At 41.0% G+C, this 23,443-nt stretch overlaps 2 protein-coding genes across 4 annotated transcripts in view; both read right to left on the bottom strand.

The window, feature by feature from the left end:
• The window catches only part of rprd1b (regulation of nuclear pre-mRNA domain containing 1B), a 1,182,184-nt gene that overhangs the window by 529,994 nt on the left and 628,747 nt on the right, over positions 1-23,443 (bottom strand). The gene's annotated exons all lie outside the window — the stretch shown is intronic.
• LOC114658453 (disks large-associated protein 4-like) overlaps positions 1-23,443 on the bottom strand; it is an 894,521-nt gene that overhangs the window by 358,505 nt on the left and 512,573 nt on the right. For both annotated transcript variants that reach the window (XM_051932531.1, XM_028810525.2), the window contains exon 4: positions 15,453-15,530. The gene's annotated coding sequence lies outside the window, so the exon portion shown is untranslated. The remainder of the gene's footprint in view (positions 1-15,452; positions 15,531-23,443) is intronic.

The following is a 23,443-nucleotide window of genomic DNA, read 5'->3' as shown; positions in this document are numbered from 1 at the left end:
AATAAGAAATTAAAATAAGACAACCTTAGTTAACATAAAAAGGAGTAAGGTCCGATGGCCAGGGTGGACAGAAAAAACAAAAAAAAAAACTCCAGAAGGCTGGAGAAAAAAAAAATAAAATAAAATCTGACCAACGAGATATTGACGAAGTTCAAATATATGATGAAGACACTGTGTCTGATTATTCGGATCTGTGTACAATCCAGTGCCCCAATCACATTTGGAAATCCTGGGTAATGAGAATGTTAGGCTGATTGTGAGATTCTTTATGGAACTGTGGGTGTTTTTGCCTGTGTGTTGCCTACCTGCAATGGCATGAAACATCTCTTTTGTCTGCACATGCAGGTGTCCAGGAAACACTGAAAATCCGAAGGAAATATTTCAGAGCCAAACAGACTTTACGAATTGCCTGGCAAACTGCACTTTTTAGATAGATTTTCCGCACAGTATATAAAAAAAGTGCCGCTTGTAAAAAACCTCAAAGCGATGCCTACTGTCTGTGTGGTTGTGAGAGCCCGACTTTGCTGAGTTTGACTTCGATTATAAGGTCCTAATAAATTTTTGAGGTACAATATTCCCCCTCAGCTAAAGCGGTATCTTTCGAAAAGAATTTCCTCCGGGAGCAATAAAGGATCTTGCCGATCGCGCAAAACCCTATCTATATGAAATTCTCTTCTTATAATTTGCGCACCGATATCAATTGGTCGCTCATTCATGAATGGCAAAGCCATGACTGAATGAATTCCATGATTAAGTGTGTGAGCTAATCCTTGTTTACATCGAACAAACCTGCTCCGAGTAGGTTTGAGGATTTGGATGTGCTGCTATGACAACACATCCAGCAAGAGTTTCGATAAACCGACAGATCCAGGATCACGCCAAATCGTCAACAATTACATCCGACTAAACGAGTAATCCATGTACGAAAAATACCCCCCAGAACTAAAAACACTTGATTAATGAATACAGAATCTGGGATGGCTACCAGTGGTGTTGCACCTTATTGAATTCCACCATCCTAAATGATGATATACCTCCTGTGGCTGCCCCTAGCAACACATCCTGATGACCAGAGTCAAAATGGCGGCATGGATATAAAAACAAAGATGACGTCACGGAACAACAAAAGTAATGCGTTGAAATAATACTGTAATTATAAAATCAGAAGCAATACACAAAAATGAACTATAATTATATTATCTGAAACACCAAGACTGATGGGAAAATTTATAGAGCACACAAAAAAATAATGTTAAAGAAAATCATAAAATGAACTGTGCAAAGTCCTGCCAATTTATAACACCGTATCCCCCACTGGCTTGTGCAGCAATTACACATTTCTTTATGTGAGTTTTGTGTTTTTGTCATTTTTTTACTTATCATGTAAAACTCATTTGTGGACATTTCTAACCATTTTTATTTACTGTATTTATTTTACCGTATTTTTTGCACCATTAGATGCACCTAGGTTTAGAGGAGGAAAACAAGAAGAAAAATATTCTGAACCAAATGGTGTACTAATATGTTTAATAAAATATAGCAGAATAATATTTCAACCATGTAAATTCAACAGCGGTATTAAGAAACATCATCAGTGTCATTAACAAATGAGGAGAGACTTTAAGGTTCAAGCACTCTTCTAGTTTAATGGAAACCCCAAGAACTCCTCATCGCTAGTGTCAGAATTTATGAAGCTCAGTTGCTCACAATCACTTTGCAGGAGCACGTACGCGGCATAACCTGTCCAAAGCCACCAGGGGACAAAGCACGTTTGGACCAATACTCCCTGAAGTTATATCGCCAGTCTAGTCCCATCTATATTTGTAATGCCACAAAGCCCTTCATCTCGTGTTTTGTTGTGGGTTTCCAGTTTGAAAAACGAGAATGCGATTCAAAAAATTGCTTTGCATACCTGTTTGTCTTGTCTGACAGTAGCTGAAAGGCAGCTTCAGGAAAGAACAGCCTGAAGTAGTCCAGCGGCTGGTAATCTGTTGAGTCCAACAGCAAGCCATACTGTCTTGTGAAGTCCGGTAGCCAGTTTGGCTCCCACGGATCAATGTCTAGGTATTCCTCCCAGACGAACCTTGCCATAGGTGCACGAATGCGCTCAGCTGGGGCGGCATCGGCTGGTGTCCTGATCAGCTGATGCCAGTTCCTCACTCTCTTGTTCGATCTCCTGATCACTCTCAACAAAAGTCCGACTCAGTGATAATGCGCAAAACATTTGTTTTCTGCACTCGCTTTGCTCCCTCGTGAGATGTCGATGCCATCTTGCCATTGTTTACATTTGTTTACATTTCGCAACTCACACACACGCAAGGATTAGATGCTGAGTCAATGAGTCTAACGTTCCTCCAAGCACAGAGGGAATGCCTGTAACGTAACAGTGAATTTTGTCACCCTCTACCCCTGGATGTCGACTTTTGTCAGGTAATACACATCATGGGCTGTGATACAATATTCGCTCCATAAGACGCACAGACATTTCCAACCTTCTTTTAGGGAAAAAAAAGTGCGTCTTATGGTGCAAAAAATACGGTAGTTTGTTTATGCAATACAGGGGACATGTCCCATGACCACATCTTATGCCTTTGTAATGTAAGCAAAGCTATACTTATAAATATAACGGTGGTTCTGTGCTTTGGTATCCATTGATTGGATGAACTTCAAAGATCTTTATCTCGAGTTATTTTGCAGTTCAAATAGGCCAGCGGTTCTCGACCTGTGGGGTGCGCCCCCCCTTGGGTGCGAATGTTGCCATACGTGGCGTAATTCCGCTATTTGTAGGGAAATTTTAAACTTGTAGCGGTGTATCGGCAGCAAAAAATATTGGAATAAATTTTATTAGGGTTTCAAAAAAAATGTAAGGGGGTGCGATTAAAACTGTTATGAAAACTCGGGTCGCAAATACTTAAAGGTTGAGAAACACTGAAATAGGCCAAGTGTGAAGTTTTGTTTTGATTTTTTGATGTCATTGTTGACTGAGATTTTTGGTTTCCCCTAGTGTTGTGTTTCTTTTTGATCTTCTGCTTTGGGCCTGGCCTGGCTCTACTTGTGACTCATGTGTCACGTGATTATCTCCCCGTTTTCCTTGTGTCTCACAGTAATCCCTGGAGACAGTGTCTCCTTACAGCCTGTACTGTGTGGTGGCAGTGATGGCTTGGTGCAGCCCCATCCTCTGCTCATCTGCTTCTTCCTGGCTGTTTGGTTTACTTTCTATAGCAAATTTTGTATGTGCTAATTAGTATTAATAGTTTGTGGAATATAGGGAGTGCTGTCGTCCCCTTGAACCCTCACACACCACATCAGAAACCAGATAAAAGTCCAAGAAATTACTTTATTAATAATAATAATGTGCACAAGCACCTCCACTACACTATAATAAACCAATACAATTCTCAATAATCAATAATCACAATAATCCTCTGCACCTCCCAGCAGCTCAGTCACCCTTCCTCCCAACTCAGCTCAATCTGCTGGGATTTCCCATAGTCCTTTATAGTCCTTGACCTGGAAGTGTTTCTGTCCCTCAATCCATGTGACTTCATAACACTTCCAGATCGGGTAAAAGTCTCTTTTCTTCAACCCGGAAGTACGTCATTTCCTCTGTCCGCATGACTTGGAAGTACTTCTGGGTTATATGGAAAATACAAGTCTTTGAGCCTCCCTGTGGCGTCCTCTGGTGGCCCCACGGTATCCAGCAGGGCTGTGAATAAAGACTCCAATGTCCATGATGCCCTGCTGGCATTTGGGGCACCTCCATGCTGCAGGGAGGGCTCCATCTGGCAGCCTGGAGGTATTGGCCAGGATGAATGGCCGGCCATATACCACAAGTTTTAATTGTGCTAACCATTTGTACAGATGTTGCCTGTGTCTAATTTCTTTGATTGTACTTGTTAAACATATTTCAGGTTGGAGGAACATTAACTTTCACCAGAATCAGGTCATTTCCAGACTGTCTTACTTGAGTTTGACAATTGGCTTTAAAATTGCTATGGTCCCATTGTGATTTCATATTTCATAGCTTTAATTTTTTTTCCTCTGATCTTTAGATGTTTATTATATGAGGATTTCAAATATCTGCCTTATTTTTAACTACAAATTTATTACCATTGTTAAAAATATTTTGTGCCTTTTTTTAATGCCATTTTGGTCCGTTATGGCCACTGCCATTTCAAGAGTCCCGTCATTAGGATGCAGCTTCCTGGTTGTTAGGGGTGCAGTGTTTCAGGGATCATATCATTTGACGTTAATTACACGATCAGTTAAAGGTTGGCTCCGGTGGCCATTTCCTATATGAGTGTACAGATATTTTCCCAAAAAGACTTTGTGCGAGTCACCTTTCTTGATTCTCTCAGGTTTATGATTTTTTGACAACATTTTTGACCGTGGCAGCACGGTGGCACAGTGGGTAGCACTGCTGCCTTGCAGTTGGGAGACCTGGGGACCTGGGTTCGCTTCCTGGGTCCTCCCTGCGTGGAGTTTGCATGTTCTCCCCGTGTCTGCGTGGGTTTCCTCCGGGCGCTCCGGTTTCCTCCCACAGTCCAAAGACATGCTGGTTAGGTGGATTGGCGATCCTAAATTGGCCCTAGTTTGTGCTTGGTGTGTGGGTGTGTTTGTGTGTGTCCTGCAGTGGGTTGGCACCCTGCCCGGGATTGGTTCCTGCCTTGTGCCCTGTGTTGGCTGGAATTGGCTCCAGCAGACCCCCGTGACCCTGTGTTTGGATTCAGTGGGTTGGAAAATGGATGGATTTTTGACCGTAATTTTCAGGTTTTGTTTTGGCTTGATAAACTAGCAGTTTGACTTTTAGTTTTGACTGAGGACTGATTGATATCATTTATGTTAGGTAGAATGCCTAGTGGGGGCTGGGTGGTCTCATGGCCTTGGAACCCCTGCAGATTTTGATTTTTTTCTCCAGCCCTCTGGAGTTTTTGTTAGTTTTTTCCATCCTCCCTGGCCATCAGACCATACTTTATTCTTTGTTAATTAGTATTACCTAATTTTTGTATATTTTTTCTTTTTTTCTTTCTTCATCTTGTAAAGCACTTTGAGCTACATCATTTGTATGAAAACGTGCTGTAGAAATAAATGTTGTTGTTGTTGATTTTCTGTGTGTATTTCGACTATGTCTCATTTTCTGGATCATCTCTTTTAACATCTTACTTCTCCATTTTGTGACAGAATGTATTTGGGTCTTGTGAGCGATGACTCTGGCATTTTGGAAAGGACCAGATCTGAAAGGGTTGTTTTCCTGTCAGCACTGGTCCTTCTGTCCAGTTGCTTTTACTGATTGCAAAAAGAGCAATCAGTCCGAAAGAGGGAGCGAAGAGAAAAAACATGGAGTCATATGGCAAAGCAAGACCTAAAGCCATAATTTAAAATGGAGTAATGTGCAAGCCAAACCACAACCTGAAAAAAAAAGCAGAACTTGATTCAAAAACCAGTAATCAAAATTGTCAAATGGGAAATTTGATTGGATACAGAATGACTGCTTGGATGACCTTTATCCTGGCCTGACTGATGGTGCATCATGGGAAAAGTTTCTATGGAGACAGGCAATGCAAATCTGCAAAATTGTGATATGAATAATTAAAAGTCTGATTACAGAATTAGACTCCTTGGGTATAAACCCCCCCAAACTTCACTATAAATGAAGTATTTAGATTTTATTTTCACACATACTAGTATACTGTTCCATATCACTAACTGGAGATCAGCTCATTTGGTACCACATGCTGGAATGCCATGAACTCCGCTCACCTTGTGGACAGTTCCCTATAGATGAACGGCACAGATGGGCCTATCAGTAGCTGGTAGTTGACCAATGTCTACCTTGATCCAGCTGAGACCATAGAGCATAAAAGGCTTTGTCTGGTTTGAGGTTTTATAACCCAATGCTCCCCACCCCTCTAGCTCCTGTTTTTGTTGACGCCATTCCTGAGGTGTCCTCGTGTGACCATTCTGGCCTCTCAACGTCAGTCGTTAAAATGCCTTGTGCAGTAATGGCGTCCTGCTAAACTTGAGCACCCCCCAGGCAGACAGCTCACTCAATCATGACAGATAAACCTAATGCACTGCGGGCCTAAGCGGCTTTTCAAAAGCGCCAGTGCTCTGAAAGACCAGTAATCTAGAAATCTTATGATTCAGTAGTCACTTAAATTAAGTCATAACTTTGTTAATGATTTTTTTTTTGGGAAAATGTATTTTAAATTAGTCATTATGACTCCACATAAAGCCTGCTCAATATAAAGTTTTCAGCATTTGTTAAAATTCATGAAATAAGAAGTCGGCTGATGCTTTGATATCATTTTGTAATTTCATTTAAAAGATTATTATGACAGAGCAGATGTTTTAAAAGGATCATTTTACACAATTAGTACTCATGATCTCCACTCTTAATTTTTTCGATAGACACATTTTTGAACTTTCATTCTGCATTTCGGTGTCAGGGAACCAACCCATGTTGGGATTTACATATAAAGACGCACTGGGATAATATAAAGCCACGCAGAAAACCACAGCAAACCCACAAGGACTGTGGGAGGTGAGCTGGAAACTAAATTCAGATGTTTGGTGCTGTGATAGCTATCATTGATAGCCACTGCACCACCAGGACACCCAGCACCTACACATCCACCCAGCAGTTTCCTGACGGAACTTTTATGGCTGCATTTTCTTGACCTTTCTTTTGCATTTTTTCTTGCCATTTTCTCTCTTTGTGTGGGCTTTTGATCATGAAATTCTTGATTTGGGTGTTAGTTTCTTGTTTTGTCACATTTCTTTGGCATTATTGAAAAATAAAGTATAAAAATTCGGACGTGATTGTCATTAGGCTTTACACCATAGTTACCCAAACTATTCTGTAACAAGTCAGTAATTATTTACCGCTCTAAAGGTGATCATTCTGTTCATAAAATAGGCAATTACAATAGCAATTGACAAGACGAATTCATAAGTAATTGGAGAATAACTGTATTTGACATAATTCTTGAGATATTATCAAATATTCATTTGACGGTTCCTCTCGAGTGCTTCTTTCTCTTGCACGAAATGGATCAAAAACTAATCAGCACATCATCATGTCATAACAAGCTTAAGTTTCGAGTTTGGTATATTTCTGTCCAGCCATTTTAGCTCTAGACCATCCTCAAAAAACTGTGACACACAGACGGACCCCCATCATCGAGATATCGCTGTTTTCAGTATCAGGGGACCCTAAAACATCGAGATCTGTTGAAAACTGGAGATGGAAATTTTTGACAAATCTAAAGCTTTCACTCCTTCCCCATAGACAATAGGTTAGGGTGGAGGAGGGTGCAAAGCAAAAATGCGCTTTTTCATCATCGTACGACACCTGACGTCATTGGAGTAACGGCATTAAAGGTCTCCACCGATGTCCCATCTTTATCCAAGGTTGTGGATATGTTGAAATAGTTTAGCACTATAGTTTGTCTTTTGGTTTTTCTCATTATTGGCTTTCAAGCACATCTGTTTAACTTTGATGTTTTAAAAATGTTTTTGTTCTGAAGTTACTCTTTATTGATCACTAGCCAGACAGGTAATAGAATAATTTAAAAATATTTGCTGTCTCTTGCCCTATGTGTGCCTTCAGCACCTTTCTTTCGTGTGTAAACGTCTCTTAACCAGCGTTCCTTTTATTGAGCTTGATCCCATAAAGCCTGCTTCTCAGTATCTGTCATTCTCTCGAGGTGCCTTTCTCGCCTCTTGTCCAGTTTTAAATTTCCCATCTTTGAAGACGGCTCTCTCTGCAGGACTTATATGTCTTCACTTCTCTTCGTGCGTCTCACATTTGCACTTCCTCAATTGTCACATCACAAAAGCCAAACTGACCAATCACACCAAAGCCAAACTGACCAATCAGATTCCTCAGAGAGACTGGACATGCAGGCCTTAGTGTTTAATTATATAGATGACTAGCTGTCCCTCGTGGCACCGAAACAGGACAGCAAGGAGAGCCCTGCCTGGCTCCCTACTACTGACATCATGCTTCCCCCTCCTCTTGGACTGCAGTCTCTGTCTCGGATTAGCGCAAATATATCGTTCCTGCAAGCGAACTATGATTCTTAGTGTGTTGAGAGAAGTTGCAAAATCAACCGGAATGTTGAAGCAAATTCTAGAAAAAAGCCCGATCTAAATCCGTTAAGTTGTTCTCTCGTTCGCTAGCTAAGCGGATGTAAGATATGCCCTGAGGCTGGCATGTGAGTGAGGAGGGCCGCGCCCCCCTCTTCTCGGCCTACTGCGTCTCTCTCGGATTCGTGCAAATAATTTGGTACTGCAAGCGAACTATGATACTTAGCGTGATGAGAGGGGTCGCAAAATCAACAGGAATGTTCAAGCAAGTTATAGAAAAAAACACGATCTAAATTCATTAAGTAGTTCTCTCGTGATGAACGGACAGACAGAGAGACAGACATTGGATTTAATATATAGAAGATTTATCAGTTCAAGCACCATTTTGTTTTTTTGCAAGTATCGCTGATTTGTCCACCTGTTTCTGAGTCACTCCAGTGGCTGCTAGGTGTGGGATTTGGAGGTTGCAACCTTCATGTTCAATAGGATGTCCACGATCCAGGAAGAGGGAACAGTGTCTAGATCCCGGTTTGACAAATTCATTCACAGGTTTGTGGAGCATTATCGTATTAAATGCAGAGCTAAAGTCCACAAATAGGACCCTCACGTGCATGTTTAAATTGTTCAAGATCAGTCAAAAGCATATGGAGTGCAGTTGAGACCACATCTTCTGTAAATTGGTTTGTGTGGTAGACAAAGTGATGGGGTCCAGATCTGAAGAGGGGGTTGATGGAATTGATGTGTGACAACACCAATCTCTCAAAGCACTTGAAAATTATTGGTATGAGAGCAACATGGTGACTGTCATTTAAACACTTTTCTACTGACTTCGATGATGCTGGAGGGCTTAAGGCATGCTGGAACAGCAACTTGCTGTAATCGGAGGTTGAATATGTTGGTAAACACCTCTGCTAGCTGATGTGCACATACCTTTAATGCCCGTCCAGGCACTCCATCTGGACTCACTGCTTTGTTGGCATCAGTTTTCCGCAGTGTACCTCTCAACTGGTGGTGCTGTGGAACCAACTACGGGTTGCGCTCTCATTCTCAGTATTTTTGGTCTATTCCTTTGACAAAAGTGCTCCTTTAAATGTTCCCTTAAAATGATTCTTTTCTGTGCCCTTTCTTTACAGGTGAACTCTTCAGGTGCTCACTGCTACCTATGCCCTGCAAGCAAGGTGACTTATAGGATGAGATTACATGACAATCGTTTGTAATTTGTTTTTACGCAGATCTGAAATTCTGGGATTTACTTAGCGTTACACACTAGGTCAGAAGTGGGATGTGAACTGGCATCCCTGTGGCTAAGTTTCCAAAGCCCAAGTGCCAGGCCATTGGAACCACACTACAAACATACAGGTCACCAACTCACCAAAAGGAATTCTTTCTCAGCAATCAACATAACCTCCCTGGGCTTTGGAGTAACCATAAGTAAGGGTACCACCTTTTAAATCCTTTTAAATCCCGTCTGAAGACTCACTACTTCAGTTTAGCACACCCTGCCTAGAGCTGCTGATCGACTGTACAGACTGCATCTCTGTTGTTAGTCATTAGCACTAAAACATAAGTAACATGATAGTTAGAATTGGATACTAACTCTCACCTATTCTGTTTTTTTCTTCTCGGTACTCAAATGTGGCACTTGGTGCCACAGCCCACCTGCCAAGTTGTTTTGCCTGCCCAAGGTAAAGTCATCTTTGATGGAGGATTGCAGGAATCATGGGGTACAGGGGTCCTTTCATCGGATTGGCAGGCCTAGCGCTATTTCAGCCATGGAATGGCCAAATGGGGGAGGCAGCTTGATAGATGAGGTCTCCAGGACTCTGAACAAATCCAAATCATATTATGGGATATCATCTACTGTTAAATTCTGCTCTGTACTTCTAAAATTTGTATTTTTATACTGTATTGAGGATTTGTTCTGTTCTGTGTATTGTATTGTATTGACCCCCTTCTTTTTGACACCCACTGCATGCCCAATCTACTTGGAAAGGGGTCTCTCTTTGAACTGCATTTTCCAAGGATTCTTCCATTTTTCCCTGGTTTTTTTGGGAGTTTTTCCTTGTCTTCGTAGAGAGTCAAGGCTGGGGGGCTGTCAAGAGGCAGGGCCTGTTAAAGCCCATTGCGGTACTTCTTGTGTGATTTTGGGCTATACAAAAATAAATCGTATTGTATAAGAGTATACAGTAATTATACTTGCGAAATGTGAAAATTAAAATGAAGTTTTCAAAAACGTTACAGATAAACTGAGCTGCCGGTTGTCGCTCCAGAAGCAGTGAATACAGTGAGGCACCTGCTGTAATGGGAAGTAAACTCATTTTGAAATAAAATCATCTTAGAAACCAAAGATGAACTGAAATTGACAAGTATTGATACACTCAACGGCCTGGCCTTGAGAAAACCTTTCTTCTTTATGTGATAATAGAAGCAGGGTCAGTCTATGTAGAATTCACCTTGAAAACTTTTCAGAAAATGTGCTGCTTGTAAAAGACAGTTAATTTTTATTTAAAGTTTCTAAAAAAAATATGAACGTAGAGCAGGCTGCCACCTTCCTTGAGCACCTCTCTACCCATTTCTGAAGGACTGAAATGTAATTTGTCAGCATATCAAAAATTATTGAACAAAAAATACATTTTATGAAGGTATATTAACTAGATTGCATTATGTGTAAATTAATAAAGCAACATGGGCAAATCAAATCCAGTTTTTTAGAAAAACTTGGTCTATACCTTTCAAAAAGAAATAGTAGAAGAAAATGGAGTTTATTGATTTCAACGGCACCTTTAATAGAAAATTATTCAAATTTAGTTTTGACTTTTAGGGAAAATTGAGCTTTCTGATAGTAATTGGTTTTGACTACAAAAGAAAAGTCCATGAATTAATTGGAATGGTGGAAGTAAAAAATCACCCGATGCCACATTTTTGGTCATTTTTCTCTATTCACTTTCATAAATTTCAGAGCGGTGCACACAGAAAAATGTGTTCATACAAGATGGAGCTTTTGAATTGAAAAGCCATTCATTGGTCAAGACTTCAGTTCAAAAGTTCAATCCTGGCTGAATGTGTTTCCTCTGCATACACTACTCTGATTTTCCGCTTTAATAAAAGGACAAGTGTCTGTGTATCTGTTATATGCCATTTGGTATTAGATTTGTAAATGCTGTGCTAATACTTGTGATGCTCCATCTGTTGGAATGAAAATTGCAATCTATTCTACTATTGTACTAGCCACAGTATCTGTCAAAGACAGAAAAACAGAATAATTAAACTATTTGCTATCTATTGTCCACCGGTACTTTCATCACAATTTTCACTGTATTGGGATGTGTGAATGTCTCTTTACTGGTGCTGTGTCTCTCAGGCATGTTCCCGTAAAGCCTGCTTCTCATCATTTTCGAGACAACCTTTTTCACCTTCTGTTTGATTTTATACTTCCCTTGTTTGAACGCAACTCTCAGTGTGTGTCCTATGCCTTTACTCCTCCTGTTGCATCTCACACTTGTACTTCTTCTTTTGTCACATCAACAAAAAAACTGACCAATCAGATGGCTCTGAGGAACTGGACACACAGACCTTAGTCTTTTATTACATAGTAGATGCATTAGAAAAAAACATGCCGATGGAAATATTAACACTGAATACGTTCAACAGTAGTCAGTTTGATGAGTAATACCAAGAGGAAGGGATGAAAATGGATGGTTCTAGCCAAAGAAGAAAAGTCCATCATGAGGGCCAGAGAGTAACTGCTGGATAGACAGAAATCAGCTTATCCATCTTAATAAAAGAAGACGTGTCTGGGTGTATGTATGTATATCTGAGTGTCTGTCCAGTTGTAAGGGTTAGGAAGAAAAATGTAAAAATAGGTAAAACATGTAGAAGTAAGGGAAAAAAATAAAAAATAAATATAAAAACTTGTCTTATCGACCTATCCTGTTACCCGACATTATCCACCACAACAACAGCATAGTAGCAACTTTCTCGCACCTGCTTGGGCCACATGAATGAGTTTTATAGCTGTAATGCTAATGACTGATAAATGTGCATGGTAGGTTATGGATAAATGAAAAAAACAATAAACTGATGCAAACGTTGGGAATCCAAAGCTCTGACACAAATAGGCTAGAGTGGCCAAACCAGGCCAATGTGGTAGTGGCCATTGACGCATTTTCCCAGCAAAACACTTTGATTATAACAGTGGCCAGTTTGATGAGTAACACTGAGAGGAAGGGATGAAAATGGATGGTACTAGCCAAAGAGGAAAAGGCAGTCACAAGGATCAGACCAAATGGACAACCAATGTATCAAATAAGAAACACGAGGTCTACGTCAATTACTTAGATTTGAGCACAGCTAGAACAGCTAGTTTAACAATATTTTAACGAAAAGGAATATGTTTTGCCTGTTGTGAGCGTACAATTGGATGATGCGACATGAGGATTATGTGATACTAGAGAAAGAGCCCGTTTCGACAACGTAAGATGAAACAGGCACGAGTGGAATAGTAGATACATAGATAGATAGATAGATAGATAGATAGATAGATAGATAGATAGATAGATAGATAGATAGATAGATAGATAGATAGATAGATAGATAGATAGTCTGGGTCAGTTGCAAACTGCAAAAAGAATCTGGGCCTGTCCATTCGTACACCTGTGGTCGTAGCAGATATTCAGAAATGGATGGCCAGAAGCCCAAGGAAATCGACATGTAAATTGGCACAACAAGCGAATGTTTCGCGCAGGTCTTGTCAACGTGTATTGCACTCACTACAAATGAAGCCGTACAGAATGACTTGTTCCAAGAACTGAAGGATGACAACAAGGAAAAACGTGTATTTTACTGCACGTGGCTCCTTCAAACAATTGCAATTGGATTTTTGTATTGCATATCTTTCGTTTTGTGTACGGGCTAAGAAACGTACGTCAAGTTTGGAGTCGGAGTTAGTTCGCTTTTTCATGCGCCACCTAATACTTGGGAAGCCCTACACTTCTATATGGAATTTAAATGTAGTGCTTATTGAACTTTTATGTTTCAAAGAATATAATTATTTTGTATATACCTTATTTATAGTATATCTTGTATATTAAGTTGTATTTTATGGATGAAAATAATTCACAATATTTCCTTTTTTATTCATATTCTTAAAACTCATGTCTTGCTTTTTTGTTTTGTTTGTTTGGTTCTACTATGTTATCGTTATATATAAAATGGAAGTGACAGTAAATAATGTACAAAGGGAGTAAAAATAAGAAATAAGTAAAGGATAATAAGCTGATTATTAACCTGACCTGGGGACTCGGAGGTGGGCTCCCCCATCTCTGGGACTGAGGTCACCGAGGTGGTCAAAAAACTCCTTGGTGGCAGGGCCCCGGGGGTGGATGAGATATGCCCGGAGTTCCTCAAGGCTCTGGATGTTGTACGGCTGTCTTGGCTGACACGTCTCTGCAACATCGCATGGACATCAGGGACAGTGCCTCTGGATTGGCAGACCGGGGTGGTGGTCCCCCTCTTTAAGAAGGGGGACCGGAGGGTGTGTTCCAACTACAGAGGGATCACACTCCTCAGCCTCCCTGGAAAAGTCTATTCGGGGGTTCTGGAGAGGAGGGTCCATCGGATAGTCGAACCTCGGATTCAGGAGGAACAGTGTGGTTTTCATCCTGGTCGCGGAACAGTGGACCAGCTCTACACCCTTAGCAGGGTCCTGGAGGGTGCATGGGAGTTTGCCCAACCAGTCTACATGTGTTTTGTGGACTTGGAAAAGGCGTTCGACCGTGTCCCTCAGGGAATCCTGTGGGGGGGTGCTCCGAGAGTATAGGGTACTGGCCCCCCTGATAAGGGCTGTTCAGTCCCTGTACGATCGGTGTCAGAGCTTGGTCCGCATTGCCGGCAGTAAGTCGAACCCATTTCCAGTGAGAGTTGGACTCCGCCAGGGCTGCCCTTTGTCACCGATTCTGTTCATAACTTTTATAGACAGAATTTCTAGGCGCAGCCAGGGTGTTGAAGGGGTCCGGTTTGGTGGACTCAGGATTGGGTCACTGCTTTTTGCAGATGATGTTGTCTTGTTTGCTTCATCAGGCCATGATCTTCAGCTTTCTTTGGATCGATTTGCAGCCGAGTGTAAAGCGGCTGGGATGGGAATCAGCACCTCCAAATCCGAGACCATGGTCCTCAGCTGGAAAAGGGTGGAGTGCCCTCTCAGGGTTGGGAGCGAGATCCTGCCTCAAGTGGAGGAGTTCAAGTATCTCAGGGTCTTGTTCACGAGTGAGGGAAGAATGGAGCGTGAGATCGACAGGCGGATCAGTGCGGTGTCCACAGTGATGCGGGCTCTGCATCGGTCTGTCGTGGTAAAAAAGGAGCTGAGCCGCAAGGCAAAGCTCTCAATTTACCAGTCGATCTACGTTCCTACCCTCACCTATGGTCATGAACTATGGGTAGTGACCGAAAGAACGAGATCGCGAATACAAGCGGTTGAAATGAGTTTTCTCTGCAGGGTGTCTGGGCTTGCCCTTAAAGATAGGGTGAGAAGCTCAGTCATCCAGGAGGGACTCAGAGTAGAGCCGCTGCTCCTCTGCATCGAGAGGAGTCAGATGAGGTGGCTCAGGCATCTGATCAGGATGCCTCCTGGACGCCTCCCTGGTGAGGTGTTCCGGGCACGTGCAACCGGGAGGAGGCCCCGGGGAAGACCCAGGACACGCTGGAGGGACTATGTCTCCCGGCTGGCCTGGGAACGCCTTGGGATTCCCCTGGAAGAGCTACAAGAAGTGGCCGGGGAGAGGGAAGTCTGGGCATCTCTGCTCAAGCTGCTGCCCCCGTGATCCGACTTCGGATAAGCGGAAGAGGATGGATGGATGGATGGATAATAAGCTGATTTATTTCATAATAATTCAATAATGCATATTATAATTGTGTAACAGTATACAGAATGATATAATTATAATAATATAATGTATAGAAAAAAGCATAGTAGTTGCTCAAGAAGGAACAGAGAGCAGTTAGTGTACGTGTTGTGCATTAATGCCGCCCCATTCTACTTTTGTATAAAGGAATAAACAGGTTACTGTTCACAATCCTGTTCATGGCACTTCATTCCACTGGATCTCGATCATTTCGATGGCAGAGAATGGGCAAAAACAAACCTTTGAATATTACTCAAAATCACCAAGCAAACATGAAATCCATAACCTAAAACCATAAATTAAATTCTTTAAATAACTACCATTTCCTTACTGACAAGTCTTTTCTTTATTTCAAAAAAAGTCCACAGAATACAGTGTGTGTGGCTCCTCCTCAAAGAAAATGGCTGCCAAAACCATATGACGACGGCCCCTTCAAGATAAATGCATGCATGTCAGACTCACCCCTTACGGATGCATGGCGTCTTAGCATCCAAACTCAAATTGTTGTAGGTGAAAAGGTCATCGATGAGTTGCCAAAATCTGTAAAAACAAAGGTTAAGAATTAAAATACATACAGAAATTCAATCCTGACAGTGTTCAGTGACACTGGATTGAATGCGATTAACTCAAAAGTGGGTTAGTCAAGCCTTGGCGGTACAATGGTGAAGATGCATTGGTGGAGCTTTGTGTTTTAACCATTAAAGCACAAAAGAAGAGTCCACTTCATGCCATGGAAACTACAACAAGCAGAAGTGTCACAATTGAAATTGTGGTTGAGAAAAAGCACAAAATGACATTTAACTTGTACATAATTTTGGGAGTATTAGGTTTTGCTTAAATGAAATTATAGTTTTACTGTACTTCTTGCACAAGGCAGCATCCGTTTTGAGAGAGCAAAGAGTAAGAAGACATCACAGAATAGTAAGAACTTACAATAATTAAATGAACAAAGCTCAGAATTTTAGTCAAAGAACAGAGAGCTAAAATGGGTGCACATAAGCAGAAACATGAGATGTAATCTATAGTCAAAAGGCAGAAAAGAAAACTAAAAAATAAGAAGAAGAAATGATGTTAAGGTTTTTCTTCTTTTGTGAATCCAATATTTTCCAACCAGGAAACACACAATGCTGACCTTTAAAATGTCACAGTAATGACGTTACGTGTCACACACTCCCAGTTGTCCAGTCTAACAACAGCATAGCAGCCATCAGCAAAACTATCCTTAAATGGCAGCACCCATGATAACACCATTGGAGAACTCGATGTTTTTAACAATTTTAAAATCACAAGTAAACAAAAATCACTATAACCCCAAAAATTATACTGAAAACAATTTTTAGTGGTCAAAAACAGTTCAAAGGAATTTCAGTCTTAAGCTGAATCACTAAAGTCATCATACTCTGTTAATTTTGACTTTTGTGGAAAACGTTTACATCAGCACACAGATCGTTTCATTTGTTTCATTTAATTAATGTAAAAATCATTCATGAAGTCCAAAGTAAAACGCAAAGCCCACTTGTTTGCTCAAGTCTGTTCAAGTATGTAAAACAGCCAAACATTTTACATTGATGAGACGGTCTGAGTCATGTCGGTGGTATGGAGCCGAGACAGCCATTGTCATTGTTTATTTCACAACACATTGATGATTTACAGTGCATCCGGAAAGTATTCACAGCGCATCACTTTTTCCACATTTTGTTATCTTACAGCCTTATTCCAAAATGGATTAAATTCATTTTTTTCCTAAGAATTCTGCACACAACACCCAATAATGACAATGTGAAAAAAGTTTACTTGAGGTTTTGCAAATTTATTAAAAATAAAAAAATTGAGAAATCCCATGTACATAAGTATTCACAGCCTTTGCTCAATACTTTGTCGATGCACTTTTGGCAGCAATTACAGCCTCAAGTCTTGTTGAATATGATGCCACAAGCTTGGCACACCTATCCTTGGCCAGTTTCGCCAATTCCTCTTTGCAGCACCTCTCAAGCTCCATCAGGTTGGATGGGAAGTGTCGGTGCACAGCCATTTTAAGATCTCTCCAGAGATGTTCAATCGGATTCATGTCTGGGCTCTGGCTGGGCCACTCAAGAACATTCACAGAGTTGTCCTGAAGCCACTCCTTTGATATCTTGGCTGTGTGCTTAGGGTTGTTGTCCTGCTGAAAGATGAACCGTCGCCCCTGTCTGAGGTCAAGAGTGCTCTGGAGCAGGTTTTCATCCAGGATGTCTCTGTACATTGCTGCAGTCATCTTTCATTTTATCCTGACTAGTCTCCCAGTTCCTGCCGCTGAAAAACATCCCCACAGCATGATGCTGCCACCACCATGCATCACTGTAGGGATAGTGCCAGGTTTCTTGCCAACATGACGCCTGGCATTCATGCCAAAGAGTTCAATCTTTGTCTCATCAGACCAGAGAATTTTCTTTCTCATGGTCTGAGAGTCCTTCAGGTGCCTTTTGGCAAACTCCAGGTGGGCTGCCATGTGCCTTTTACTAAGGAGTGGCTTCTGTCTGGCCACCCTACCATACAGGCCTGATGAAAAAATGAATTTAATCCATTTTGGAATAAGGCTGTAACATAACAAAATGTGGAAAAAGTGATGCGCTGTGAATACTTTCCGGATGCACTGTACATTTATGCTGGTGTTTTTAGGTTTCAGTCCCCACTAGAGGAAAAGATTTAGTCCAAATCCATTTACAGTCATACAGCCCACTGTAGTTGTTGCTCCAGTTTTGATTTTAGCTGAACTCTAAACAAATTATTTTCTTAGGTTCTGTGCTGTAATTTTTCTTCTAGGGTCTGAAAAGCCTTGATGCCACCATAAAGCTGAGTCAACTGTCACGACCACTTCACCCACAAAGATCCTCAGTTGCAGTAAACACTTTTTGCTGTGCGACCCTAGTGGATTCCAATTACATGAAACCCATTGTGATTATTAATGCACGGACATTTGGACTCACTCATCACAAAATCTCCTCATCATGTGGACTTGGGACTTGATATTTGGAATGTAGGTTACCCTTGGCCCATGGGTGCTCGATAAGAAACGGTTTTAAAAATTTTCTGGTACAAGTGCGAAATTTCTTATAGTTTTTTAGACCCGTTTGTATATCTGTCTGCTTTTCACAAGAGAACTACGTAACGGATTTAGATCGGGTTTTTGTCTATAATTTGCATGAACATTCCGTTGATTTTGCGACTTTCTCATCATGCTAAGTATCATGGTTCGCTTGCGGTACCGATTTATTAGTGCAAATCTGAGAGAGACTCATTGGGCTGCAAGGTGGGGGACGGGGCCCTCCTCACTCCCGCATCTGCTTCGGGGCGTAACCTTAACTCTGCTTAGTTAGCGAATGAGAGAACTACTTAACGGATTTAGATCTTTTTTTTTTCTAGAATTTTCTTGAACATTCCGATTGATTTTGCGACTTTTCTCATTGTGCTAAGAATCATAGTTCACTTGCAGGAGTGATATATTTGGGCTAATCCGAGACAGAGCCTGTAGGCCGAGGGGAGGGGGGTGGGGGTGGAAGAGTGATGTTAGGAGTAGAGAGCTGGGCCGGGCCCTCCTCACTGTCCTGTTTCACTAATATGTGGGTGAAGTCACGGGGGTGGCTAGTTACATACAGTATAAAAGACGGTGACCTTGACCTTCGATTCATCTGCGTTTGCATTTTAATAAAACAGACATTTACGTTTGCAAGAGAATTCTAGTGTCTTTTTGGCTTCAGCTTGGCTCTGTTCTTTGACTTCGTCCTCTGGTTCTGTTTTGGTTTTAAGGAAAGGATTTTGTTTTTTGACTTCACAATTACAATTTATGGTAGATCTTGACTTTTGTTTTTTTCCTAGTTCTGTTATCCTCACCGTCGCGTTGTGCCTTTTCTGTTTCAGCACAACAACACCCACTTTTCTTCTTTCCTTGCAGCAGCATTGTATGCATTGCTCTTTCTGGCTGTCAACAATCTTACCGGTCTGATTTGGTGGTAGCAAGTCGCAGAGCTCTATGAAGGAGCCACTGAACATGACCCACTACATGGCTGTGAATGCCAAAACTGTGCGGAGATTTTGTAAATGAAGACTAAAACTGAAAATTGGAGGAAATACTGTGTAGTGGGATATGGGGATTTACATCTATTTCTTTCTCAGAAAAAAACTCCAATTCTCTTGTCTTCTCATCAAAAATTAAATATAGCTCTTAAACTTTTGTATGGTTCTTTCACAAAAAATGATTATGGCAAGTGTAAATGACTCCTATTTTGTCATAGTCTGAATTTCTATGCCTATGAAAGGTTACGTTCACCTAACCCTCCAGGGAGTGACTGTCTTCATTCACTGAGCTTCAGAGTCATTGAAGTACTTCCAATATGTTTTGGGTGCTGTGCATGACTGATCTTTCTGTGGAGCTTTATATCCAATACTCTACCGAACATCAGCCACATGACTCAGGCACTCGGAGTGAAAATGGCACCATTAAAACACAGCGAAGGAGCTGTCTATGGCAATCAGGATAACATAAGATCCATTTCTAGACACATTGTAACAGCAGCTTTTAGATAGCAGGCTCAGTCATCACATTTCAAGTGAGGCTGCAGCAGAAATATGCAAATAATTATACCAAGCGATCTCCTTTTGATGAAAAGACATCATTTGAATTCATGGATGCATGATATTACTTGACTGAATGACAGGCTAGGAAAGCTCAGAATATTAATCTCTGATATAATGGCAAGAAGGAAAGCATAAGTGGAGTCAATCAGACTTTGGGGAAAAGAGAAGTAAAACGAAAAGCTTGTTTTTCCATTGTGTCTCTTCAGTAAAACTTCAGTAGCTTCTCATATTGATAGGCTTTGATTGAGTGAGAACAACTCTTGCATCTCAACAGCATGGTGTCACAGCACCCCCATATGGTAAAACCTACCATAATTTAACAAAAACTACTTTTCTCGGGTTATTTTTCTTAGAAGAACCCTGATAGGTCAGCTAGCCTGTTCACTGCACGCCATCACACTCAAACCCTGAGCTGATCTGAAGTCCCTAGCTGGCTTCATTTATATGTCTTTATAATAGAAAGACAAACTGGGGTGTCCAGATGAAACTCCACGGGGCACAGAGAGAACATGTACTATTTGACAAACATGTGCCCCTGTCACTGCCACATTGGCTGTTATTACGGCCTTGCTAGTGGGCTCTTATCTCACTAACCTCCCAACTTGTATTGTCCTGACAGGAATCAGTCATTTATAGCATGTAATGCACATCTGCATCAATTCTAGAAACAAATCTGGGTTAGGGTTAGGGGTTTTCAAGAAAGTCCTAATAAAGTCCTAAAATCACCTTGTTAGGTTGTCCATGAGAGTACACTGCAGATTACACCCACGATCCTTGGTTTAATTTTAACAGAACAATTAACCATAAATGTTTAGCATCACAACACCTCATGGGACACCAGATATGCATAAAGGGAAAAATAACATTATATGGTCCTACAAATTACAAGTCACGTGCGCATAGTCGCACATTTCTCTGGTTTGTCATTCACTTCAGAACTGAACAAACTCTTTGTAAATACATTGGAAAGGGTCTTCCTCTTATTCTGCCTTTAAATAGGAAAGGCAGGTTTTGAAAGACTAATCGGATAATAAGATGTGGTCAAAACGTAGCAAGAAAGTTATAAATTGGGAGATCATGAGTCGAGACATGAGGCAAAAAAAATCAAATTCTAAAACTTCCTAAGAAAAAAACAAAAATACGCACACAAAGATAGAGTTTATCGACAAACTCAAAAACGGGAAGTATGGAAAGGGTGACATTTCATTCTTTTGTGAATTAGCACAGGAGTCGCCAATTACTTAGCCATGTCCCCAGTGACTGTGACGGCGTCCCAGATGATGGGTACATAGAACAGCAACTGCTACAGAAGACAAAATAGTGATAGAAATAGTTCAAAATAAAAATAAGAAGTCCAAACGTAACGGTGAAATAGATTCCTTAAACAAAAACAAATCAGAAAGGAGTTTAATTAGATATTAATATCAATAAACAGATGAAAAAATTAATTAATTAACCCATTATCTCATAGTATGAGTCCAGGTAACATGTAACATATGTGGTGTCACTTCCCAGCTGTCCTGTGTTTCCTAAACCATGGGTTGTGACCATGTCTGTGATGGGTTGGCACATCTTTATGTATTAGAATTAGACAACTACATCCAATCAGGGCTTCTGTGGTGAGTAATAATACTGTCCTCTATTTATTGTATTATTTTTTATGGTAGTGTGTGATTTGAGAGGTAGCCGTTAAACGACACTGTAGATGCATCACAGAGAACTTTCATTTCTATTGTACAAAAATGTAACAAATATTCTCCATGATGCCACCACAGCCTGTGAAGCAATCAAACTGAGGTGACTGACAAGCAATGACATGCAGAAGACAGAGGAAGAATGACAAGCTGGTGAGGTAGAGGGACAGTTGTGCTAGTCTGAAATGTCTAGGGTAGCGCAACTAAGCTGACTCCAGGACTGCAGGGTATGAGCTATGAGGAATGACTAAAGGAGTTGGGCCATTTTTAAGCAGATCTAAATGAAAAGCTGGAATAATTGAAGTGTTTAAAATGACAAATTAGTACACTAGGTTATTAACTCTTTTAGGGCTATTTTTTTTTCCTTTTCTCCAAGGGCTGAATCAAAACCATTTTCTAAAAAGCACACAAAGCAATGGTTTCACACACAAATCAATATAAAATACTTATTTATAACAAATGTCACCTGTTTTATGTTCCATGAGCCTCTACAGTATGTAAATTCACAGACTTATTACGTACTGTTTGTCTCATCACTTATACGCTAAAGGCCAATTTCTGAGGAAAAAAAACAGTTACCTGTCTTTCATTTTCAGATCGCTTGCATCCAAATCAGAGTTCGATAAGTCAGAGTCTAATTCAGTAATAATACACAAAAAAAATAAATAAAATAATGCACATAGAATATTTTGCTTTGTGCATTTGTTTCACTCTCTCGCCAGACGTCGATGCCATTCTATACATTTTTTACTCTGTGCTACTCACACACACGCAGGGATTCAACATCAAGTCAATGAGAATTAAAAGTCATAACAAAGAGGGTCTTTCTATAACGTAACGTTATGTTTTATTGACATTTACAGCTGATTACTGCCCTCAACCCCTGCTTGTGTCAACAAAAGTCGACATCTGCCCTGAAAGAGTTAATTTAGTATGAGTTCAACAGGAACACTGGGTATGGTTGGAGATTTGTTAAAGGTAAATTTCATACAAACGTTATTCTTCATACAGAGAACCATACACACATTGTGGAAGATCAGCCCTGGCACAGATAGACATGCGATTTATTTTCTTCTTATTTACACACCGCCCACAGTGCAGAATTCCCCCACAAAATCTCTGTCCTTTCTTTCTTTCTGTCTGTGAACTATTTTTTTTTCTTCTTCTGTTTCTTCTGCCACTTCCACTCCTCTCCTCGCAAGCTCTGTCCCCCACCTCCCAACTCCGGCTCCCAGAACGAAGTGAGGCGGCTTCTTTTATATCACACCTGAAAGTACTCCAGGCGCTCTTGAACCTTCTACTGACAGCACTTCCAAGTGTGGCAGAAGTGCTGCCGTCCAGGACTCTTCAAGTGACCAGGCGCCCCCTGGCGGTGACCACGGGGCCCAGTAGGCCTGAGCTTCTAAGCTCCAAGTCCGTGGTCCTAATGTATTCCGGGGGTTTGTCCTCTCGTTTTCTTATGGAGGTGCTGTCCCCAATATGTCGTCTCTCCCAGTCCCTCCATCTTTGGGACCTCCTGGTCAGGGATCTTCCCTGATCGTCTGCCACAGCATGAAATGATTTACCAAGTAGTGTGGTGAAGAATAGCACTTTAGGGACCTTCAAAACCTGACTGATGTTATTTTTGGAGAAATGATCTGGATAGGAAGCGTTTTTGGACTGGATGGCTTGTTTTTGTCATAAACCTTCTAATGTTCTAATGTCAGAATGAAATGAATGGGTGTGACACAAGGACCTTAACTGTTTTTTCATGATATGGCCATTGTTATTTGCATTCAGATGAAAGAACAGTGAACCCTTTGAAATTACTTGGACTTTCCCTGACCCCCGGAATGCAGACGAGAGGCACTATAGTACCGCGCATGATCTCGTGCTCAGAGCTGTGGAACGCAGCTTGATACTTTTGAATGCAGATAACGGGGTCTCGGTGTGTCAGGTGGATAGGCTGCTCTACCAGTCAATAGCATTCTCTATATATGGATGTGTCAGGACGGCATTCGAGGCGCGTTCACGTATGCACATTTACAAGGCGATTATGGTTTATAGAGGGAAAACGGCATAGAGACGTGCACACAGAAAGTTTTAAAAATCAGATTTTTTTTTTTTAGTTTATTAATTTTTTTTTTTGCCGTGAGCATATTTTCA

The sequence above is a fragment of the Erpetoichthys calabaricus genome, chromosome 10 (genome assembly GCF_900747795.2).
Source record: "Erpetoichthys calabaricus chromosome 10, fErpCal1.3, whole genome shotgun sequence".
NCBI lineage: Eukaryota > Metazoa > Chordata > Cladistia > Polypteriformes > Polypteridae > Erpetoichthys > Erpetoichthys calabaricus.
Note: the sequence above shows the minus strand (reverse complement) of the source record. Positions and strands in the feature narration are given on the sequence as shown.